This window comes from Oryctolagus cuniculus, chromosome 8 (assembly GCF_051225735.1).
Source record: "Oryctolagus cuniculus isolate XC-2025 breed Fujian yellow rabbit chromosome 8, ASM5122573v1, whole genome shotgun sequence".
NCBI lineage: Eukaryota > Metazoa > Chordata > Mammalia > Lagomorpha > Leporidae > Oryctolagus > Oryctolagus cuniculus.
The window spans coordinates 111730129-111741278 of NC_142874.1; the positions used below are offsets into that span (position 1 = coordinate 111730129).

At 48.5% G+C, this 11150-nt stretch overlaps 1 long non-coding RNA gene and 1 pseudogene across 2 annotated transcripts; one reads left to right on the forward strand and one right to left on the reverse strand.

Annotated features, from left to right (window-relative positions):
* Positions 1-4874: 4874 nt before the first annotated feature.
* Positions 4875-5183, reverse strand: LOC149125114 (ATP synthase F(0) complex subunit e, mitochondrial pseudogene; annotated as a pseudogene). Its single transcript, XR_016212434.1, has one exon. The product of XR_016212434.1 is annotated as an ATP synthase F(0) complex subunit e, mitochondrial pseudogene (transcript).
* Positions 5184-5191: 8 nt separating this feature from the next.
* Positions 5192-8417, forward strand: LOC149125115 (uncharacterized). Its single transcript, XR_016212435.1, has 2 exons — positions 5192-5321; positions 7315-8417. It is a non-coding gene; the product is annotated as an uncharacterized LOC149125115 (long non-coding RNA).
* Positions 8418-11150: the final 2733 nt, after the last annotated feature.

The window sequence follows — 11150 nt, forward strand, 5'->3', positions numbered from 1 at the left end:
AGCAGAGAGCTGGATTGGAAGAGGAGCAGCCAGGACTAGAACTGGCACCCATATGGGATGCCAGCACTTCAGGCCAGGGCTTTAACCCACTGTGCCACAGTGCTAGCTCCTATTTATTTACTTGAAAGGCAGTTATAGAGAGGCAGAGGCAGAGAGAGAGGTCTTCCATCTGCTGGTTCACTCCCTAAATGGCTGCAATGGCCGGAGCTGGACCCATCGGAAGCCAGGAGCCAGGAGCTTCCTCCCGGGTCTCCCATGCAGGTGCAGGGGCACAAGGACTTGGGCCATCTTTTACTGCTTTCCCAGGCCATTAGCAGAGAGCTGGATCAGAAGTGGAGCAGCCAGAAGTTGAACTGGCACCCACATGGGATTTGAGTCATAAAAGAATATTTGAAACCCCACAAGCAGAATAAGACTTTTAGTGACTTAATTAATGCTTTTCTAGTTACTTGCATAAGAATTCACCTTAACCTTGTACCTCTAGCCAAAATGAATGCATGGTAGGCAGAATTCCAAGATGATCCCTGTTAGGGGCTAATTGTGTCCTCTCAAAATTCACGTGTAGAAGTGCTAACCCCTAACACTCCAGACTGCTACTATATTTGGAGATAGCACTGTTAAGGAGATATTTAAGGTAAAATGAGGTCATATGAATGGGCCCTAATCCAATGGGACTGGTGTCCTTAAAGAGGAGGAGATTACACGAACACCAGGAAAATACAGTCACCTGCAAGTCCAGCAGAGAGATTACAGGAAGAAACCAACACTGATGAGAACTTCACATTGACCTTCCAGACTCCAGAATGTGAGGGGATGAATGTCTATTGTTTTAGTCTCCCATCGATGACTCTTTATTTTGGCAGCCCTGGCAAACTAATAGAGACCCCAAGATTCCCAGCCCCCATGCACATACCCTGTAGAATCCCTTCTTGAGCAGGCAAGAGCCTATGGCTATGGATGGGGCCGTTGTTTACTTGGTTAGGTTATGCTATGTGGCAAGGATGTATCAGGTTTACAAGAAACTCTGTTACATCAAACAAAAGGAATTCTTTCGGTGAGTAAAGAAGTATGCTTCTATGTTGTATCTGGAAGCTGAGAGCAACCCCTGCTGACAGCCACAAGATGATGGGGACCTCATTTAGAACAGGAGGGACTGAATTCTGCCAACCACTGCAAGGAGCTTGGAAGAGAACCCAGGCTCCAGATGAGAGAGAACACAGCCCATGGAATGCTACACAGCAGTTAAACAAAAAAAGAAAAGAAGAAAAAACAAAGTCTGGTCATTTGTAACAATATGGGTGAAACTGAAGAACATCATACTTAGTGAAATATCCAGGCCCAAAGGGACAAATACCATAATATATTCTCCCTGACCTGTGATAACTAATAGAACAACTAAAAGGCAAGCTGTAGAAGTGAAATTGACGCTTTGAGAAGCAATGACTTTGAATAGCCCTTGTCTCCACTGTTGAGGAAGTTTTTTTCTTCCATACTATTTGTTGAACTCTTTACTTAACAGAGTTAATCACATGTGTATAAAGTTAATTGAAAATAGACCTTAGTGAAAAATAAAAGTGGGACTAGGAGAGGGAAGAGGAAGAGGGGTGGGAGAGCTGGTACAGTGGGAAGGATCACCATGTTCCTAAAGTTGTGATTATGGAATATATGAAACCTGTATCCTTAAATAAAAGGTTGGGGGGGTGGGGAGAAAAAGAGAATACAGCACAGCTGACACCTTCATTTCAGCTTTGTTGAGAACCCGAACCGGGAACTCAGCTATATCATGACCAGCTTTGACCTTTGAGAAGAGTCGGCTGCTGTTTTCCGCTACTCAAGTTTGTGCTACTGATTTGCAGCAAGAAAACTCGTCGTATGAACGTGGCTACAAGCCCAAGAGTCGGTCAGTCTCTGTGTGTGATTCAAGGCCACGTAACTTACACCGTCTCAGAGAAGACCCAGAGCCCAGGAAGATTTCTCTTTTTCTTTTTTCCTATGGTGTCTTAATAAGTCCCTAACATTTCCTTTTAATTGGAATTCTAGACTGAAATTTCTCATTCTCTTAAGAACCATACTATCCATTCAGACGTTCAGAATCAAGGTAGACAGCTTTTCTTTTGCCTACCCAAGATCCAATCTGCTTCCTTTACTGGAGAATGTGCCTGTGGAAGTTTTGAGGGAGAACAGGGCTTGCCCGGCACCACACAAAGGCCAGACCCCTCTTCCTCTGGCCCTGTGGGCCATGGCCTGGGATCTGAAACGGGTGATTCAAACAAGCAGGCAGAGCAAAGAAACCCTCCTCCCGGCGGTGCCTGAGCTCAGAGCAGGCATCAGGACCAGCAGGCAGCAGAGGGAGAGGGGAGTGGCGTGGGCCTAGTGCCAGTGTACCTGCATTTGAGTCTCTGCTCTGCCCCCGGTGAGCTGTGTATCAGGCAGTTGTCCTCGGCTGTCGCATCAGACCTGTGAATATCGAGCGTTATAATTTTTCTCAATGCATCAACCAGGGCGAAGCTGTTCAAAATGCAAGTCAGATCATGTCACTGTCCAAAGCCTGCAGTGGCTCCTGTTTCACCCAGAGAAGAAACCAAAGTTCACATGGCCCATGGCCCATGGCTCCTACCTCTCTCTCTCTCTCTCTCTCTCACACACACACACACACACCACATCTCTGAGCCCCATTCATACCACTTTCCTCTTTGCTTACTCTCTCTCACCTCCTGGCCTCCTCCCTGTTGCTCAAGCATGCCTCCTGTATTTCCTCCTGTTTTTGGGGTGAACTGTATCCCCTAGAAAGATACGCTAAAGTCCTAATTCCCAGAACCTGTGAAAGTGACTTTATTTGGAAATAGGGTCTTTGCTGATGACCTCACATAATCAAATTAAGAAGATATTGGGGTCAGCATTGTGGCACAACAGGTTTAGCCACAGCCTACAATGCCAGCATCTCATATGAACTCCAGTTCAAGTCTCAGCTGCTCCACTTCTGATCCAGCTCCCTGTTAATGCACCTGGGAAAGCACCAGAAGATGGCCCAAGTACTTGAGCCCCACCACCCATATGGGAGACCTGGGTGGAGTTCCTGGCTCCTGGCTTTGTCCTGGCCTAGCTCTGACTGTTATGGTCATTTGGGGAGTGAACCAGAAGATGAAACTCTCAGATCACTCCCTCTGGGGGAAACCAGCCACCATATCGATCAGTCCCAAAGAAAAGCCACAAGGGGAGGAACAGAGGCCTGTAGCTGGCAGCCTCATGAGTGAGCTGCCCTAGTAGATCATCCAGCCCCAGTTAACTCTACCTGTAACCACCTGAGAGACCCTGGGCCAGAAACATCCAGCTCAGCTGCCCTCACATTCCAGACCTACAGAAACTATGAGATAAAATTACTTTAAGGGGCCGGCGCTGTGGCGCACTAGGTTAATCCTCTGCCTGCGGCGCCGTCATCCCATATGGGCGCTGGGTTCTAGTCCTGGTTGCCCCTCTTCCAGTCCAGCTCTCTGCTGTGGCCTGGGAAAGCAGCTGAGGATGGCCCAAGTGCTTGGGCCCTGCACCCCATGGGAGACTGGAAAGAGGTACCTGGCTCCTAGCTTTGGATTGGCACAGCTCTGACCGTTGCGGCCATTTGGGGAGTGAACCAGCAGAGGGAAGACCTTTCTCTCTGTCTCTCTCTCTCTGTCTGTAACTCTACCTGTCAAATAAATTAAAAAAAAATATTTTAAGCCACTAAATTGCAGTCACTTGTTGTTCAATAGATAACGAACACTGTAAACTAGATTACTCTTACATAAAAGAAAAAAACAAAAGATGTGGGAATGAAGGGAAATTATGAGGACATAGGGAGGAAAATCCAAAGGCCTTCAATCTTTTGGGAAGACAGGATAAGGTTGGGGCAACTGATACCCAAAGTGAGGTACGTGTAGGAAAATTCACTGAGGTCTTTGGCAAAAACTTCTCTGTGTTCTAAAGAAACTTTAAACAAAAATCCACATTGCGGGGCAGGCGTTGTGGCCTGATGAATGAAGCTGCCACTGGCTTACCTGCATAACAGAGTGCCAGTTCAAGATCTAGCTACTGGCCGGCACCAGGGCTCAATAGGCTAATCCTCTGCCTGCGCTGCCGGCACACGGGGTTCTAGTCCCGGTCGGGGCGCCAGATTCTGTCCCAGTTGCCCCTCTTCCAGGCCAGCTCTCTGCTGTGGCCAGGGAGTGCAGTGGAGGATGGTCCAAGTGCTTGGGCCCTGCACCCCATGGGAGACCAGGAGAAGCACCTGGCTCCTGCCATCGGGTCAGCACAGTGTGCCGGCCGCAACGGCCATTGAGGGTGAACCAACGGCAAAGGAAGACCTTTCTCTCTCTCACTGTCCACTCTGCCTGTCAAAAAAAAAAAAAAGATCTAGCTACTCCACTTCCAGTTCAGCTTCCTGCCAGTGCATCATCGAGGCACCAAATGATGGTTTAAGTGTTTGGGACCCTGCCACCCGCGTGAGAGACCTGGATGGAGTTCTAGGCACCTAGCTCCAGCATGGCCCAGCCCTGGCAGTTGCAGGTATTTGGGGATGAACCAGGAGACAGCTCTCACTTTCTCTGTGTGTTATGTGTGTGTCTATCTGTCTCTGTCTCTCTGTGTCACTTAGCCTTTCAAGTAGATGAAAATAAATAAAAATCATTTTTAAAAGACTTTATGGGGGACTGCATTGTGGTAGACTGGGTTAAGCCACCACCTGCATCCCATATGAACACCATTTCAAGTCTCAGCTGCTGCTCCACTTCTGATCCAGCTCCTGGCTAATATACTTGAGAAAGCAGCAGATGACCAAATGGGAGACGCCGTTGAAGTTTCTGGCTTCTGGCTCCTGCCCCCCCCCCCCCCCCCCCCCGCACCGCACCGCACATTCGCTTTATTCCAGCAACGCAGCTCGGCTCCGGGAGACGCTCACTTGAGGATGCTGTCGTCCTCGGCTTCCGCCCGCTCCCTCGCGATGCGCTTCAGCTCATCCTGCTTCTGCTTCTCCGCCGCCGCCAGCCGCCTCTCCTCCTCTGCGCGGGGCTTCAGGTAACTGTGTCGCTTGGCTCCGTAGGCCACGCCGAGAAACAGCGCGGAGTAGCGGCGGAGCTTGATGAGCGGAGAGACCTGCACCGGCGGCACCATCTTGTCCGTGACCTCGCACCGCTCTGGCTCCTGGCTTCTGCCTGGATGTGGGAGGCATTTGTTTTTAACTTTTCAGTGAAGAAAATTCTAAACAGATCCAAAAGCAAGGAGATTTATATACCAAATCTCTGTCTACCCTTCACCCAATGCCAGACTGATTAAAACATCTTTAATCTTGCGTAAGTAATCACTTATGGAGACCCATAAATAATGGATAATTCTTTTAAAATTCATTGATTCTATCACTATAATTTTATTAAAAATTAACTACTATAACACATAGTATGTGTCTATAGAACTAGCCATTTCTTTTGTTTTTTTTAAAGATTTATTTGTTTATTTGAAAGTCAGAGTTACACAGAGAGAGAAGAAGAGGCAGAGAGAGAAAGAGAGAGAGAGGTCTTCCACCTGCTTGTTCACTCCCCAATTGGCCACAGTGGCTGGAGCTGCGCCAATCCAAAGCCAGAAGCCGGGAGCTTCTTCCGGGTTTCCCATGCTGGTGCAGGAGCCCAAGGACCTGGGCCATCTTCCAACGCTTTCCCAGGCCACAGCAGAGAGCTGGATCAGAAGTGGAGCAGCTGGCACTCAACTAGCGCCCATACGGAATGCTGACACTGCAGGTGGTGGCTTCACCTGCTACGCCACAACACCGGCCCCTAGCCATTTCTTTTAATGTTTTCCTGTATTTGTTCTGAATGTAGGACCTAAGGCTGAGATCCTAAACATTGTAGTTGAAAAAGCCTGAGTTTTGAGGCCACAGAGCCTGGGCTAAAATGCTAGTTCCACCACTTCCTTACTGTATGAGCAGGAACAAGTTATTTTCACCTTCGAGAAGAGCCTATCAGCATTCTTGACTCACTCTGTAGAGTCTTGGAGAAACATAAATAGCATAACAACAGCAAGCGTAGCTACGGCTTACCAAGGAGCTAGGCACCGTCCAAAGACATTTCCTGTTGCACCTTACTAACTCCTTGATGCTTTGCACCTGCCTAAGGCTCAGCAAAATTCCCTTTCTATTCTAGAGGGAGGGGACAAGGAGCAGGGCCCAGTTAGGGGAGGCAGGTGAGAGCAAGTAGAGAGACCTCCATTAAGCTGGGGTGGGGGGGAGGGACTGGAGAAGCCCTGTCCAAATTTACAAATGGTCCAGGTGTTGAGGCAGGAAGGGTGAGTAAAGAGGGAGGAGTGAGGTTCAAGAAAGCATTGGGGGCCAGTGCTGTGGTGCAGTAGGCCAAACTTCTGCCTGTGGCGCTGGCATCCCATATGGGTGCTGGTTCGAGTCCCAGCTGCTCCTCTTCTGATCCAGCTCTCTGCTATCGCCTGGGAAAGCAGAAGATGGCCCAAGCACTTGGGCCCCTTTACCCGCATGGGAGACCCAGAAGAAGCCACTGGCTCCTGGCTTCAGATCAGCCCTGCCCCAGCCTTAGTGGTCATTTGGGGAGTGAATCAGCGGATAGAATACCTTTCTCTCTGTCTCTCCCTCTCTGTAACTCTCTGTCTCTCAAATAAATAAAATTAAATCTTAAAGGAAAGGAAAGGAAAGAAAAGAAAAGAAAAAAGAAAGCGTGGAATCAGGAGGAAGGGGTGCAGCCCCTTCAGCTGACCCTCCTCACCTCACACAGCTGCCTTTCAGCCACAGTGCTGACCCCCTGGATTTGTTCTGGGGCTCAGTAGCTGGCCCAAACTCAGGCCTAGTGAGAGGTGAGACCAAGACTCAAACTCACATCATCCCAGGATCCCCCTTCAATCCATGAAGCCACATCATGCCCCCCAAATCATCTGAATGACAATTTTTTTTTACATAACTGACATCTGGTGTGAAGTGTTAGATGGGGTGGGGGAGCAGATGGTTGCTTGAAGTTGGCCCCAGGAAGGCCCAGTCCCCATTTCCTAGGAAGACAGTTTGCATACCCTTAGGTGTCTGAAGTTCTGATCACAGTTGAACGGTAGGAGACAGCATTTAGCCGGCAAAGCAGGGCTGGCTTGGACGGGCCCTTCTGTAACCCTGAGCCCTTCAGAGAGCAAGAGTGGCTGACCTGGGGAACCCAACCATTTCCCAGGAAACGCTCAGGTCCGCAACAGGTTAGAAACAGACTCTAAGAGTCAGGAAGGGATGATTTAAAAATCGATGTTTATTGCAAAGTAGGGCTTGATTGTTTCTATTTCTCTCTCCAGCAGGATTTCATGAACTTTAATATAGGGGAGCAAACAAACTTCTCAAAGGGAGCTCTCTGGGCTCCAGAAAAATCAAGTGGGGAATGAGTAAAAATGCATAATCCCAGGCCCTACTGCCAAATATTCTGATACAGGTGGTCTGGGTTAGGGATCAAGAATTAGCTCAGTGAAAATGAGTGCCCCAGATGATTCTTCTTCTGAATAATTTCCCCAAGAGTGACGGAAGCACACTGGAGTGAGATGATCCCCTGGAGCTTGTAAGAAACACCAATTTCTGGACTGCCTGACTTTTCCTCTCCAGGAGTGGGTGGAGCCCAAGATTCTGCATTTTAAAGAGACTTCTCTGCCAAAGGGTTATTGGTAACATGTAAGAAACACCTGCCAAGGGAATAATAAAATGCTGTTTTGGATGGATAGACCGTGACCTTGGGCAACTATCCCTAATGAATTTCATTCAGCTACTTTGGGTGTATGTTCATGAGGAAACCACAACCCCAAGACCCAAATGAGGACTGAGAATAAGGTCAAGTACTAGGGATGTGAAATTAAGTCATGAGCAAGAATGGCAACACTTCAAGGATTATGCATAAGATCTTGCTTAAGGGGCAGGTGCTTGGGGCAGCGGTTAGGTCACCAATTCGGATGCCTGCATCCCATATTGGAGTGTCTGGGTTCAAGTCCTGGTTCCACGGCTGATTCCAGCTTCCTGGGAGGCAGCAGGGGATGGCTCCGCTGGTTGGGTCCCTGCCACCCAAGTGGAAGACCTGAACTGAGTTCTTGGCTTATGATTTTGGCCTGGCCCAGTCCTGGCCCTTGCAGGCATTTGGGAAGTGGACCAATGGAAGGGAAATCTCTGTCTGTCCTTCAAATAAATGAAAAAGAAAGAAATTTTGTAAATTTTCAGTAGGGATACCGCCGCACGTTTGCCCTCTACTCATCTTTGCTTTGCCTGCAGCAGGGGCACAGGGGTTGCTGCCTGCACAGGGGATTTGGTCAGGGAAAGGAGATAAATTCCAGTGAGTTTCTGAGTAGTCTTAGACTGTAGTTGGGGAAAATATGATTACGTGTTCTGATTTGGGTTCACTTCCTCTCTTGCCTGAGGATTTTGAGCAAACTACTTTCATTTCTCTATTTCAACCATGACTTTAAAAAAAAGAATATGCCTTGTGGGATTATTTTAAGACATAATAAGAAATTGGAAAGCACCTTTTCCTCTTAGCCAAAAGTGTGCAAAAGAGAATTTCTACCATCTAGGCCAGTGCAGGAAAAGAAGTAGTTCCTATCTGTTTCTTTTCTTGATTTCTCTCCCCACCCTTCTCTTTCTCTAAACTAAAGATCATTAGTTCAGTGATTGTTTATTGAGGATTTGTTGTATGCCAGAAGCTGGAGTGACTTCTGGGATAGCAAGGAGACACAGGTACGACCCAGTCGTCTTGGAAGAACTGGGGGACTCAGAGTCCAAAACAGATGTTGGAGGATAGGAGAAAGGTGGCAAATCAGTGCCCGGAAGCACCTGCGCACAGAGGTGGACATGGTCCCATCAGGAAGCCACGCCTTTCCAGCTGTCAGAGTGGAACCTTGTGGCCCAGGGTCACTCCTGGTCAGCAGAGCCTGTACTTGGGAAGAGAGCTGGGTGTGGACAGGAGGAGAGCAAGGACACAATGAAAATAGGGCGCAGGGAACCTTCACCACCTTTGTGTCTCAGTGTGCTCGGGGAGTGGGGACAAACTGGCACATGCCAACCTCTCTGTGTCTTGCCCCCACAACATAAGGCTGGTTTAATTTATCTACCAAATCTCGTGAAGAGTTCCCAATCCTAACATAAATCATACAAGGAAGAGGACTCTGGGAATTGTAACTTGGCCAGGCTAACTCCATATATATGAGGAACTGAGTCAAGAAGTGACAGAAAGGGCCGGCGCTGTGGCGTAACGGGTAAAGCTATTGCCTGCAGTGCCAGCATCCCATATGGGCATCAGTTCAAGACCCAGCTGCTCCACTTCCAATCCAGCTCTCTGCTATGGCCTGGGAAAGCAGTGGAAGATGGCCCAAGTCCTTGGACCCTTGCACCTGTGTGAGATACCCAGAAGCAGCTCCTACCTTTGGACCAGCCCTGCTCTGGCCATTGCAGCCATTTGGGGAGTGAACCAGCGGGTGAAAGATCTCCACCTCTGCCTCTCTGTAACTCTGCATTTCAAATAAAAATAAATAAATCTTTTAAAAAAATGAAAAGAAAAAAGAAGTGATGGGAGAAGGGGTGAGCACTTGGTGCAGCAATGAAGATGCCACTGGCATGGCCTCATTTCATATCAGAGTGTCTGGTTAGAGTCCCAGCTACTCTTCTTTCAACCCAGCTTTTTGTTAATACATACCCTAGGAGGTGGCAGGTGACCTGTCAAACGTTTATCCTGGAAGATGCTTGACCTCCTTAGATGGCATTCAAGACCCGTCTCTGCCTGTGTCTCTCTCCCTTTCCAGTGAAAAGCAGTCATGAAACAGAATTTCCAGAAAGTCAACACATTGCCCAAGATGGCAAAAATCAACTCAGATTCTGAACACAAATGTTTGTTAAGCCCCAAACGGTTTGCAGCTTCTCACAATGCGTCTCTGGGTAGTCTCCTGTGTCAGCACAGGAATTGTCCTGTCCACAGCAAACCTGACTGCATGAAGGTAGAGGCAGGCTGGCGAATAAAGGTGAGGCTGGCACCCAGCACAGTGACTGCAGGTGAAACAATTAAGGTGACCACTTTTTAAAAAAATAATCCCTGGGGGCCGGTGCTATGGTGCAAAGGGTTAAGCTGCCATTTGCGGTGCCAGCATCCCATATGGGCACTGGTTCATGTCCCAGCTGCTCCACTTCCAAACCAGCTTCCTGCTAACGCACCTGGGAGAGCAGCAGAAGGTGATCTAAATGCTTGGGCCCCTGCACCCATGTGGGAGACCTGGAAGAAGCTCCTGGCTTCAGCCTGGCTCAGCCCTGGCCATATGGCAATTTGAGGAGTGAACCAGTGGATAGAAGATTTCTCTTTCTGTCTCTCCCTCTCTGTAACTCTGCCTTTCAAATAAATAAATACATCTTTTAAAAATAATCACTTTCTTCTTTAATAATTCATTCCCTTATTTTTTAAAAGAGATTTATTTATTTGTTTTTTTGTTTGTTTATTTGAAAGGCAGAGTTACAGAGAGGCAGAGGCAGAGAGAGAGAAATCTTCTATCCACTGGTTCACTCCCCAAATAGTCACAATGGCCAGAGCTAGGCCAATCTGAAGCCAGGAGCCAGGTGCTTCTTCCTGGTCTCCCATGCGGGTGCAGGGGCCCAAACAATTGGACCATCCTCCACTGCTTTCCCAGGCCACAGCAGAGAGCTGGATCAGAAGTGGAGCAGCCAGGTCTTGAACCGGTGCCCATATGGGATGCTAGCACTGCGGGCAGCAGCTTTACCTGCTATGCCAGTGCGCCAGCCCCCTTATTGTTTTTTAATGTATGTTTTTTTGTTTTCATCTACTTGAATGGCACAGCAACACAGATCTTCCAAGAACCCGTTCACTCCCCAAGTGCCTGCAACAGTCAGGACTGAGCCAGGCCAAAGCCAGGAGTCAGGCCCTCCATCCAGCTCTCTCACATGGGTTACAGGAACCCAAGTTTTTGGGCCATCATCCTCTTCCTCTCAGCATACATTTGTAGGAAGCTAGATTGGAAGTGGAGGAGCCAGGACTTGAACTCATGCTCCAATATGGGGTGCAGACAGGAGTCCTAAATGGCAGCTTAACCCACTGAGCCACAATGCCAGCCCCGGATGACCCCTGTTGGCATCTCAGCAGGACACAACAGCGACT